The 13,245-nt window shown below is 41.5% G+C and overlaps 1 long non-coding RNA gene across 1 annotated transcript in view; it reads left to right on the plus strand.

Annotated features, from left to right (window-relative positions):
- The window catches only part of LOC136883387 (uncharacterized), a 407,793-nt gene that overhangs the window by 88,212 nt on the left and 306,336 nt on the right, over positions 1-13,245 (plus strand). The window lies entirely within an intron of this gene.

Below are 13,245 nucleotides of genomic sequence, written 5' to 3' on the forward strand. Positions count from 1 at the left end.
ACATTAAACCAGAAAATAATCGCAAAAATGTGTAATATAATCAGAACCCAGAATTTACAAGCAGCAAATGTCAAGCTGACTGGCCTGTAATTATCCACTTTATGTTTATCACCATTTCCTTCCTACAAAGATGCTTCTATAACAACTCTCCATTCATGTGTTATTAATCCTTTATGCAAACAGAAATCAAATAAAAATTTCAGATACGACGCATCCCAACCCATTACCTTCTGTATATTCCCATAAATCTTATCAGTCCTAGCTGCTTTTCTAGCTTTCAACTTTTATATCTTTTTGTATATGTCTTTATTATCATTGGCAAATTTCATTACTTCGCCAGTATTAGTCACCTTATCCACCCGGACGTTATCATTATATCCAACTATCTTGACATACTGCTGACTAAATACTTCTGGCATATGTAAGTGGTCACTTATACGCTCTCCTTGATCATTTATAATTCCGGGAACCTTTTTCTTCCTTGAAGTACCAATACATACCCTTCCATTTATCCCTAAAATTCACATGACTACCAATTATGTTATTATGTTTGTCGTCATGTTATCCTTAGCTAAATTTATTGTTAAATCCAATTTCCTGTTTTCTTCAATCTCTCCTTCCTTTCTCAACCATTCCTAAATCTATTCCATTCTAACCCGCATTCCTTCTTTTTCTTTAAATGTATAGTGAGCATTTACCCGTTCTTACCGAGTGAATTGGCCGTGCGTTCAGGATCGTGCAGCTGTGAGCTTGCATGCAGTGTTATAGTAGGTTCGAACCCCATTGTCGGCAGCCCTGAAGATGTTTCTTCGTGGTTTCCCATTTTCACACTGGGCAAATGCTGACTGGGGCTGTACCTTAATTAAGGCAACGGCCGCTTCCTTCCCATTCCTAGACCTTTCCTATCCCATCGTCGCCACAAGACCTATCTGTGTTGGTGCGACGTAAAGCAAATTGTTGTAAAAATAAAAAGATAAAAAGTTACCAGTTCTTACTACTTTTAAAGGTACATGCCTGTTTTCACACTCCTTAACAATTGCTTTTAACCCATCCCATAACCTGTTTAATTTTTCATTTACCATTCTCCACTGATCAACATTACATTCATATTTGAAACTTCCCCATGCCTCTCTTATCAGCCATATGGTATTCCCTAATAGCCCTTATTTTTCAACCTCGCTTTCTATCGTATTAATTTTTAACTAGACAGAAACAGCTTCCTGATCACTTAAACTTATCAGTGTCTCTTTAGAACTCATCTGGTTTTATGAGCACCACGTCTTGAATATTGTTTCCTCTGCTTGGTTATAGCACTTTCTGATTCAGCTGTTTTTCCCAGATTAACTTATTTACCATTTGTTGGCCGTGCTTTCTGTCATTCTCATTACCTTCGCAATTAACATTTGGTAATCACTCGCTACAATAATGTTCCGTTCCCCACAGCTTATCAAACAATTCCGCATCAGCGTCGTTGTCACCCTTTCCAGGTCTGTACATCCAAACTCATCAAATATGTAGAGACGAGCCTTACATCTAGAAACTCATGTTTTTCATCCTTTACCTTTTTTGTGGCTTACAAATTCTTTAAGCCAATATTGCCTTAGTACTACTATACCGTTGAATTCATTCTCGAGAATGTAGATGAAATCATTAGCCTCAATATTATTTCATTTACATAAACTATAATGGATTTTTAAAACGATCACAGCTGCAAATAACACTGCCGTACGTTTGAACAGGGAATGTCTGCTAAGACATACGCCGCGATTCTTGGTAGCTAAGGTGGCTAAACCACGCATCGCTGCTGTTTCGGACCCAAGCAGCCAGGTAACAGGTTCAGTTCCCAGGCTGGTACACGGTTTTTTCCCCTCACGTTATGCCGTTTCCATTGGGTGTTATTTGGCCACATACATGCTTGTACCAGTGAGCGAATTTTTATTTCGTCCTGAAAAGGACCATTTTTATCGGATGTTACGTAGCCAGGTTGGACTACGACTTGATGTCCGTAGGTAGGAAGTAGGGTACCCTCCGTATTCAGCGCAGCAAGTGCTCGAATAATCAACCACCTTGGTTTATACAGAGTTGAGTACGATGTTGTAAATACATTCTTCCTCGTTGTAAATGTAAGGTGTAACTGCTTGGATGGCATGCCTCGGTGATCAGTTTCCGAAGGTAATAAGTATTTTCAGACTCCTGTGGATACACTACCTGCTTTAAGTGACCCCATGGGAAGAACTGAAGTAAGATCGGGTAATCTTGCCGGCCAGGGAACGGGTCCTCTCCTTCCTATCCATTTATTAGGGTTTGAAGCATGAAGATCGTTCCGAATGTCGAGCAGTGCCACGTCCTCCAGCAACTGTGGAAGTTCAGTTTGAAGAAAATGAAGGTAGGATGTTCCTGTTAGATCGTCATTGAAGAAATATGGTCCAGTTAGGAAGTCGCCCAAGATTCCACATCAGACATTGACTCCCCACTGCACTTGAAATGCGTTCTGTCTTACCTAGCGGAGATTGGCCACTCTCCAGTTGTGCATACTGTACTGTACTAGTTCGTAGTGCCAGAAATTATGATTATCTGAATACAGGACTCTTGACAATCTGTCACTTGGTCACACTGCGTAATGCCCATTGGCAAAATGTTAAAATGTTACCGGAGCTTCAAAATCACGTCCGTAGAACTGCTGTTGTAACTGCAGATGGTATTGGTGAAATGTATGGGTATGCAATATTCGCTTAACAGACGACCGGCTGATGTTGGTTTGTCGTGCAACTGTCCGTATACTGATACGAGGATTATTCCTGATAGCGTCCAAAACAACCCCTTCGTTTGAACCAGACGTTATATGATCATATCTTACAGTGGTTAACCTTCCAAGTGTGATCGCAATTATCGTTCAAGTTATCGGAACATATTGGTAGTCTTCTATCAGGAAACCGCTCATAATGCACGCGAATGCGTTCTGCCTTGTTTCTCCATAAATCAACGAACTCGTCTCTTGAATACACGTGAGTGAGAGAGTGAATGAATGAATGATGTGATGTAGGTGTGGACGAACATTGTGTCCCCGATACAGTGGGACACAATTTGCTGTTCAAAAAAATGCTTAAGGTTAGCTTCGAACCACTACACTACCAATACTCAGGTATCACAGGTGACCGGCATATTACCGATTTAGCCGAAAAAAAGAAAACCATACGTGGTATTCCTTAGAAGTGTAGTACTAATTTACGGCTCTTTCACCTCGAAAGTTAATATCCGTTCCAGAGTTTTCAGTCATGGTTTATGGCGTTCATTTAACTTTTTACTGTTACAGATAACGTGGTATAACCTATTAATTGGCTCGTATTACGTGTACATGTGTTATTTCATGGAGCAGTATATCTCATGTTGGTCGGGGAAGTTGTGCATAGTCGTTTTTCCATATCTCCTACCCGCTCATTAGGTTATACAAATCGCACTCCCAATTACGCGCGTACTAACTCATTTAAATCCCATCTCATTTAAATATCGCAGAAAAGTATAACACAAGAAAGTCGGATAAAATATTACCCCTAACGTTTTACTCGCATTTTGGCATAGCTTGTGGGTCTAGAATTGGTCTCTTCAGTCATCTTAAAACCCATAAACGAAAACCCTAATGCACTTGGAAGACGCCAGCAAGTGAATGCTTTTATTTATGATGAAAGTTGTGGCCTTCTATTCGGAGGGTCCCAGGCGGTTCTCGGCTTATCGGGGATTTTAGACGCATCTAGTTAATTCCTTTGACTCGGGCTATGGGTGTTTGTACTTATTTCATATTCATACAACACATCACACTTCCAACCATCACAAAAAACACGACATAATGAATAACATTCCTTCAGGGCCAACACTACATGCATGTCACAATTCGCACAGCTAACCCATCAGAATCTTGAAAAACGGTAAAATAAAAGATGATTATTTTTTTATTATTGGTTTTATCTCGGACCGATACAAACAGAGCTTATGGCGACGATGGGATAGGAAAAGTTAAGAACTGGGAAGGAAGTGACCATGGCCGTAATTATTGAGGTGAAAATAGGAAACCACGGAAAACCATTTTCAGAGCTGCCGGCAGTGGGATTCGAACCCACCATCTCCCGAATGCAAGCTGACAGCTACGTGACCCAAGTTGCATAGCCATCTAGCCCGGTGGAGGAATATTATGTATTATTGGCAATGCATTCCATGCACAATTCGTTAGGAGGATGCTTATATTTTTGTTTTCATATGATTAAGATTCTGTATTGCTGTAGACTAAAATTTCATTAGATTTCTGTAAGAGTCGTATAATATCGAATACTACCCCCTGTGAGTGGCGACTATAGAATAATGTCGACGGTATTCCGTACCTATGCCTTTGCTGGCAGGACCTAGTGTTTACAGTGCACTTTGTCTTCTGGTATAGGCTAGAGCAATTTTGTTACTTTCATAGATCTGTCTCTGTCTTATCCTTGGCTTTGACAATATGAAAGTGACTGAGGTAAGAGCGATGCAAGTAATGCCAATCCTTATGCAGCCAGCCCCTGCTATGAAGGGTGTGAAAATGTTGCTCATAGGGTCGGTTGGTGTATGCATTTCAGTGGGCTTGGCAGACTGATATGTAATAACAACTTTGGCTCGGTGAGGAAAGCAACGGGAAACTACCTCACCCCTCATTTCCCTAGTACGCCTCTTCAGTGATTCCTAGGCCATCTATGACAGCTGATGGCAGAGCTGATGAGGATCCCACCAGCGGAATCGCTGACGGACTGAACATACATACATACATACATACATACATACATACATACATACATACATACATACATACATACATACATACATCCCGTACCTGTCGTATGACCGACTAAAAGGAGCCCGGCGGGGGGTTCTGAATATGGGAGCGTTTGTTGGCGTCCAGGGGGCTCTTAGCTGAGTCCTGGCATTACTTCCACTTACTTGTGCCAGGCTCCTCACTTCCATCTCTTATCCGATCTCCCTTGGTCAACTCGTGTTCTTTTCCGACCCGGATGGTATTAGAGTATTCGGGGCCTAGGGAGTCTTCCAGTTTCACGCCCTTTGTGGCCCTTGTCTTTGGCCGATACCTTCATTTTTCGAAGTGTCGGATCGTTTCCAATTTTCCCCTCTGATTATTGTTGATAGAAGATGGTTGCCCAGTTGTACTTCCTCTTCAAACAATAATCACCACCACCACAAACAAAGGGGGTGGCAAGAGACAGGATTGTGTGGAGAGCTGCCATGTGAAGACCTGCCATATGGCAGAACACTGATGACCACCATCTAAGACTCTATAGTTATGATAATCTTTTATATTCCCACTCTCTTAAAATAGTCCGTGTATTGATAAAATATTTTACTGAAATAAGTCCTAGAAGACTTTGATTGCTATAACGCAAGAGGAACTGTTTGTCAAGTTAAAGACCGCTCTCTTTTACATGATATGAGAAGTCTTGTATTTCTATTTGTTCGTCTTTTGATCGTGTCCTTCTTTATGGCTAAAACCTCTCTCCTTTCCAATCCATTTAGATTTTATTATCTCTTCTTTTCAGTCCACGGCTTTTTTCAGTTTTAAATTTCCACAGTTGCAGTTGCGCTGTCATATTCATGTTACAGTGTTTTTATATATCTCAGCTGCAAGGATAGATTTCCTATATTTCAGTAGAACGCTTTTAAAACGTTATTTCACTTATTGATTGTTTTATTTCCTAGTATAAGTTTATCGCTTTCTCTTTGAGTATTCCTCTCCTATATTAATCTAAGCATGCACTTAGCAGGTTCGTCAGCTGAGGTAATTGAAATTTCTACCTATACCGATTTCATTCAACAAACAGATAATCACAAACACTGTTATCACCTTGAATGGAACTGACACGATTGATTTATTATGTGTTAGCTATGAGCAAGTATGTTGAAGATAATAGAAATCAGAAGATACCGAAACATCGTATAGCTGCTTGAAAGAAATCCTCAGAGCATCCGCGCGAGAATCTGTTGTACATCAGGAAGACAATCACAAACCTTGAATGAGTGATCATACATTGATGCTATTCAAGGAAAGAAAAGAGATCAGAACTCAGGGAGCACTAGGTGAAAAGAGATATGGAAAAATATCAAGGCATATTCAGAGAGCTTGCCGTCAAGATAAAGAGCAATATATTGGATTGGTGCATAGCGTTTTTTCATAGTTTATTAATCACGTAAGTTACACGTAAGAAGGAAGTTAATCATCAACAATATATTCTCCTTCACTGTCTACAACAGTCTGCCAACACTGAAGTAGTTTTTCGATTCCACACCTGTAGAAATCTTGTGGTTTTGGGTTTAAAAAGTCATCAAACCATGTTACGAGTGCATTTTCATCTCGAAGGAAGTTTTTTTGAGGGTTGTTCGATAGAGAGCAGAAAAGGTGAAAATCTGAGGGAGCAGGAGCAGAAAAGGTGAAAATCTGAGGGCGCAAGATCAAGTAAATACGGTGGATGTGGTATGATTGGATAGGTTAGCAGAGTGCGGGCGAGCGTTATCGTGTACTAGCACTAGTTCAAGTAGTTTTGAAGGTCGTTTTCCTTGGATTGCGCAGTTGGTGGCAGTAAATGTCTGCAGTGATGGTTACACCTCGGGGAAACAGTTCGTATAGTACAGCTAGTACAGCCCACCCTCCTTGTCCCACCATACATGCATAACAGTATCTTTTATGGATGCGCATTGGCGTTTGTACGGAGAGTTGTTATTTTTTTTTTTTTTTTTTTTTGTGTTACGGATCAGCCATTCCTTTATTTTTCTTAGGTTAGTTTAAAGGCACCATTTCTCGTCACAAGTAACGGTATTGGATACGAATGGTCGATGATGTTCAAGAACCAATAGATGTCGAGCAAGAAAAAATACACATATGACCACCCGCTGATTTTTGTGGTTTTGACTTCGACTCGCCCACCAAGGGCATCTCTGTTTTTTGAACTACAGCGGATAAAACTTCAGTTCGACGAACGTAACGCTTCGAAAGAGCGTATGAATAGCAGAAGTGTCAACTCTCAAAGACCAGTGACTACCCAAAGACACCGTGTACCAACATTGTGGAAGGGTCTGTAGTTCAAGAATTGGATTATACAGCCATCAATGAACTCATGCGGTTTGAACTTTAGTTTTGGAAGACAATCATACTTGTTAACGAGTGATAGCCTAATAAATATTGAATTTTCACGACCGCATTGTAATCGAAACAGACTTTCAACGTATTAGGTCGTGTTACGTACATGTAGTACGTGTTGAAGAGTTGTTAAGTACAGAACAAAAATGGCCAGCCGGACACCAGTGGGATCCGAACCCACAACCTCCCGATTTCGCGTCGGTTGCTCTACCAATTGAGCTATGGTGGCCTAGGCCATCTTTGTTCTGTTTGAAAGGATCTGAGCTACAGGTCTGGCACTGCTGCTAGCACACTGTAGAGTGCGTTTAAGTCGCCCGAAATCGGGAGGTTGTGGGTTCGGATCCCACTGGTGTCCGGCTGGCCATTTTTGTTCTGTACTTAACATCTCTTCAACACGTACTACATGTACGTAACACGACCTAATACGTTGAAAGTCTGTTTCGATTACAATGCGGTCGTGAAAATGACATGCCCCACAACGGGCGACTTAAACGCACTCTACAGTGTGCTAGCAGCAGCTAGCTCAGATCCTTTCAAACAGAACAAAGATGGCCTAGGCCACCATAGCTCAATTGGTAGAGCAACGGACGCGAAATCGGGAGGTTGTGGGTTCGGATCCCACTGGTGTCCGGCTGGCCATTTTTGTTCTGTACTTAACATCTCTTCAACACGTACTACATGTACGTAACACGACCTGATACGTTGAAAGTCTGTTTCGATAGCCTAATAATGTTAATACCCATACACCCGATTTCTGAACCTTGCCCAAAATAATTTTAAACTACAATCCAGAGACTGGGTGAAATTAGTAATTAGGTGTAAGTGTAATTTTTAAGGTGCCGGGCTGAGTGGCTCAGACGGTTAAGGCGCTGGCCTTCTAACCCCAACTTGGCAGGTTCGATCCTGGCTCAGTCCGGTGGTATTTGAAGGTGCTCAAATACGACAGCTCCGTGTCGGTAGATTTACTGGCACGTAAAAGAACTCCTGCGGGACTAAATTCCGGCACCTCGGCGTCTCCGAAGACCTTAAAAAGTAGTCAGTGGGACGTAAAGCAAATAACATTAATTTTTAAGGTAGTAGTAGATGTATCAAAACATTACGAATTGCAATAAATTATTACTCTCTCCTCAGTTCCAGGTGATCCGCAGCTAGGGGATGGGAGTATTCTATTGTATTCGCCATGTCAATACGACCCTGCTTAAAACGAGAGAACATTTTCTTGCCGTACTCTCTCCGATGCATTGTCCCCAAACATGGCGGAAATGTTTTAAGCTGCCTTCGCCCTTCTATTGAACTCAAAGGGAAGATTAGGCTGGAAATGTTCCACTTTCTCATCTTGACACTCTCTTGACACTCCATTGTCTAACGTCCACAGCAACATTCACTCTCTGCAAACTTTAAAAATATCAGTTACGTAACCTGAAGCACAATAATTGCTCTTCAAAACAAAAATGACGATCCATAAATAAACCATAGTAACCGGAGTACCAACACGCAAAACAAAACAAAAATCGCTACAGACTTATGCATCAACCTAATATAACTAGCATGTACGAAGAAATTGAATGCTATAGTAATCACAATGAAACCTGTGATCTGTTTAACAAGGTAAAACTTCTATCAAGGGAATTTAAACCCTGGTTCTGGACAGTAGCAGATGTATCTGGTAACAAGATCGACGACTTAGAGAAAGTTCTGGAATGATGGAAAGAGTATTGCAGTAACATCTATAAGGATGATTCAGATATTGAAAAGGGTTGTGACTGGAAATATATCCCGCTGGAGCCGGATATAATACCAGGGGAGGTAGAAAGAGCCATGAGAACAGTACGCTACATAAAGCACCAGGAGGGGACAATATCACTGCGGATATATTGACAGGGAATGAAGGAGTCAAGCATATAATTGAACTCTGTAATCAGATATGGAAGGGTGGAAAATGGTCATATGATTGGAATAAAACCATTTGTATGCCTGTTCAACAAAAGGGTGACGCTAACAAATGTGGCAACTACCACACAGTGGCTTTAATTTCCCGTGCTAGCAAAATGATGATGCTTTCTTTGAAAAACAATTAAAAATCCCTCTGAACAAACTGGATTTTGTTAAAGGAAGGGGTACCAGGTAACAGATTCCCAACGTAAGGCAACTGATTGAGAAAAAACGGTATATCGACATCTGCATGGTTATATGTTTCCTGCAATAGACTACAAAAAAAGGTACAATATCATTGCGGGTGTGTTGACAGTGAATGAAGGAATCAAGTCTAAATATTGCTTTGTGCACTAAAATCTTCCGGATGTTTCTTGTTTACCACAACATTAATTGTGTTCGTTTCATACAGATTTTTATGACCACACTAGGTGTTTAGTTGTTTCCATTTTTCCAACGACTGTCCAGAGTTTTTGCCATTTGACTACCCTTGCTTGTCTGATTACAGATTACAAATATATGAGCAGTAACAGCTAGTGGTCGGAAGATTTCAAAATTGAGATTCATCAGTGTTACTACCCTCTTCACAGCAGACGAGGAAGAATTAACCCTTCTACTGAAAAGAATTGAGACAGAAGTAAAACATTGGTCTGGAGATCAACCGCCAGAAAAGAAAAATGATAATAATCAGTGGCGTGCTGTGAACATATTCGTTAGCCCCGCTGCAAAAATGTTTTTTAAACTTAAGCAATCGTAGCCGCCACTACACTTTGTAAAACCGAGCTCGATAGCTACAGTCGCTTAAGTGCGGCCAGTATCCAGTAATCGGGAGATAGTGGGTTCGAACCCCACTGTCGGCAGCCCTGAAGATGGTTTTCCGTGGTTTCCCATTTTCACACCAGCAAATGCTGGGGCTGTACCTTAATTAAGGCCACGGCCGCTTCGTTCCCATTCCTAGGTCTTTCCCATCCCATCGTCGCCATAAGACATATCTGTGTCGGTGCGACGTAAAGCAAATAGGCTACTTACTTACTTACTTTCTTAATCCGGTCCTCTTGTACCATGAGGTGTCGAGGAGTAAAGCAAATTAAAAAAAAATTGTAAAGTCAACAGTACCATTTTATAAGGCTACACTTTTCGTGGAAAGGTCTACCTGAGAAAGAACCTAAAGAATATTTTCAACCACACACTCGCACATATTTCCAAATTGATATTTATGGCAGTGACGACACCATCATAATTTATTCTATAGCAGATTTTAAATAATGTACTTACAGTTTCACCCGGTGACTTTTCGTGATAGTACAGTCATCGTTTTCACAAAAATACATTGGGACTATTTGTTTTTAACTTTAAAAGCCTAACCAAAACTGAATCAGCAAAATTTAACAGGTATTTTACCGTCGCCGAAGTTTTATGGTTTCACTCGCTTACTGAGTGTTCGCACATCAACGACAAGCGAGGGAAAATATTCGTCATGGCGTATAACACACGTTATATTCATGAAGAATGCCACAGAAATCGCGAAACCTTCACCTATAATCCAAGAGGAACAATAAAAAATTAGCTAAATACCACCATCGCAGACAACCAAATACATAATTATTTTACTTCGCGCTTAACTCTGTGTTCATGCTGGGCAACCTAAGTATTTTCCTGTGGTTATCGGAAAACATATTCTACACGTGCCATCAATGAATTGCTCGAAGAAACTTTATACATTCCGAAATCCGAAAATAAAATAAATTCTTCTGTATTACAATTTATTTCATAAACTGGCTCAATTTTTATTAGCAAGACGATGTGCAAGTGGGTATAAACATGTTGATATTTTCCTTGTAGCCTCTAGCGTGTGGCACTGAACACTTCGAGTGTCAAGTATTAAAACTAACACACCGAGCTCGATAGCTGCAGTCGCTTAAGTGCGGCCAGTATCCAGTAATCGGGAGATAGTAGGTTCGAGCCCCACTGTCGGCAGCCCTGAGGATGGTTTTACGTGGTTTCCCATTTTCACACCAGGCAAATGCCGGGACTGTACTTTATTTAAGGCCACGGCCACTTCCTTCCACTTCCTACGCCTTTCCTATCCCATCGTCGCCAAAGACCTATCTGTGTCGGTGCGACGTAAAGCAAATAGCAAAACAAGTAAAATAAAACTAATATTCCGTACCTAAGCTAGCTGGGCCTGTCGCCGAAAATTGCTGTCGGGGTGGACCCACAGCCCCGCCCCGCTCCCAGGACAAGGAAGCTTCAAGTGCGTGTCATCCAAGCGACTAAAATTTCGCTGGGGTAGCTCTCTTTCGCGCCGGCAAGGAAACTCATTTCGCTGGAGAAGCTGAACTGCGGTAGTGTGAGCGGATTGTCGAGACAGCTGTACTTGGCTTGACTTAGATGTTCGCAGTTTTTTAAACATTATAAAAAGCGTTTAATGAATAATTAAAAAATGTTAACACAAAGTTATTTACCCAGCAGCGCTGGGGTATATGGGGTTCAGTTCACGTCACTGATAATAATGGCGTGTGGGCTCCGGAGAGGCCTTGGTGGAGGTCTTTCGAGTTGACGCCCTGTAGGCGACGTTCGAGTCTGTGAGGATGGGGCCCTACCTAAGGTGAATGATGAACGCGACACAAACACCCAACCCTCAAGCTCAAGGAATTAACCAATAAAAGTTAAAATCCCCGACCCTGTCGGGAATCGGACCCGGGACCCCTTGGAGGGAAGGCCAGCATGCTAATCATGGAACCGGGCAGGAAAAATAATGGAAGTGGACAGAAATAACCAACTCTCTGAGAGTTGTATGTCTATTTTCTTAGTGTGAGCACTGTTGATCCAGGTTGGACAGCAGCATTCAGCAACAGAATATGGTAGGACCGTAGGATGTGTTAGCGATTAATCACGGGGTGTATTCAGAGTACGAACACACTATGGTTACCTGTTCTCAGCAATATTCCACCTCCATCCATAAGAAGATCAGAAGCAATTCTAAAGGTATGGAAAAACATTCAACAGAATCCAGGGCTACTCATTCACCAAGATATTGCACAATAATAATAATAATGTCATTTGCTTTACGTCCCACTAACTACTTTTTAAGGTTTTCGGAGACGCCGAGGTGCCGGAATTTAGTCCCACAGGAGTTCTTTTACGTTCCAAGAAATCTACCGACACGAGGCTGACGTATTTGAGCAACTTCAAATACCACCGGACTGAGCCAGGATCGAATCTGCCAAGTTGGGGTCAGAAGGCCAGCGCCTCAACCGTCTGAGCCACTCAGCCCGGCAAATATTGCACAAACAGAATATCAGCGCTTGAAATCAAGGAAACCACCGTGGCGCACAGCAGTTCACCTTGAAAGATCTTCCTTCACGTTTCCAGTTCTTGGAAAATCTAGTGGAAGCAGTCTTCAGTAATCAGTATAGATCTAGTTGAAGATCCGTCTAAGTGAATCCAAGGAATCGACGTTCCCAGACGGCAGTGGAGGATCATCAACCGGATCCGAACCGGACAAGGCAGATGTGGATGGGGATGGGCTACCTCTGCAAATTGTGACTGTGGTGCCTCCTTGCAGACTGTCAACCACATTGTCGCTGACTGACCTCTTCGTACTTTCGGAGGGACGATAACGGACATCCATCAGTTGAAGCAGTAGAATGGGTCAGAGAACTAGACCTAGAATTATAAGATTGTACGGGCTTGTGACAGTACACATTTGTCCACAGATTTTGTATACATGTAAATAACGTTGATACATTATACGATAAATAAATAAATAAATAAATAAATAAATAAATAAATAAATAAATAATTGCTGAGAGTTTTGAATTCGTATACCTCGGGTCAAATATTACCAATTATGAAAAATGCATTAAGTAAAACAAGCGCAGTATTGCAGTCGTGAGGAAGGTCATATAAACAAATTCCCATTTGTAAAGACAGCTCCCATAGTAAGTCAGTGAGGGTACGACTGGTTCGCGCACTCATCTTCTCTCTCCTTACGGTGCAGAGACGTGGACTGTTAGTGTAGATGCTTTTGAGATGTGTTGGAGAAGTATGCTCCGTACTTCTTGGACAGAACATAAAACCAACGACTCAATTTTTAAACGAAGTGAAAGTTGAGACGAAGTTGTTTACTTCGTATCTCTAAC

The sequence above is a fragment of the Anabrus simplex genome, chromosome 11 (assembly GCF_040414725.1).
Source record: "Anabrus simplex isolate iqAnaSimp1 chromosome 11, ASM4041472v1, whole genome shotgun sequence".
In the NCBI taxonomy this organism is placed as follows: Eukaryota; Metazoa; Arthropoda; class Insecta; order Orthoptera; family Tettigoniidae; genus Anabrus; species Anabrus simplex.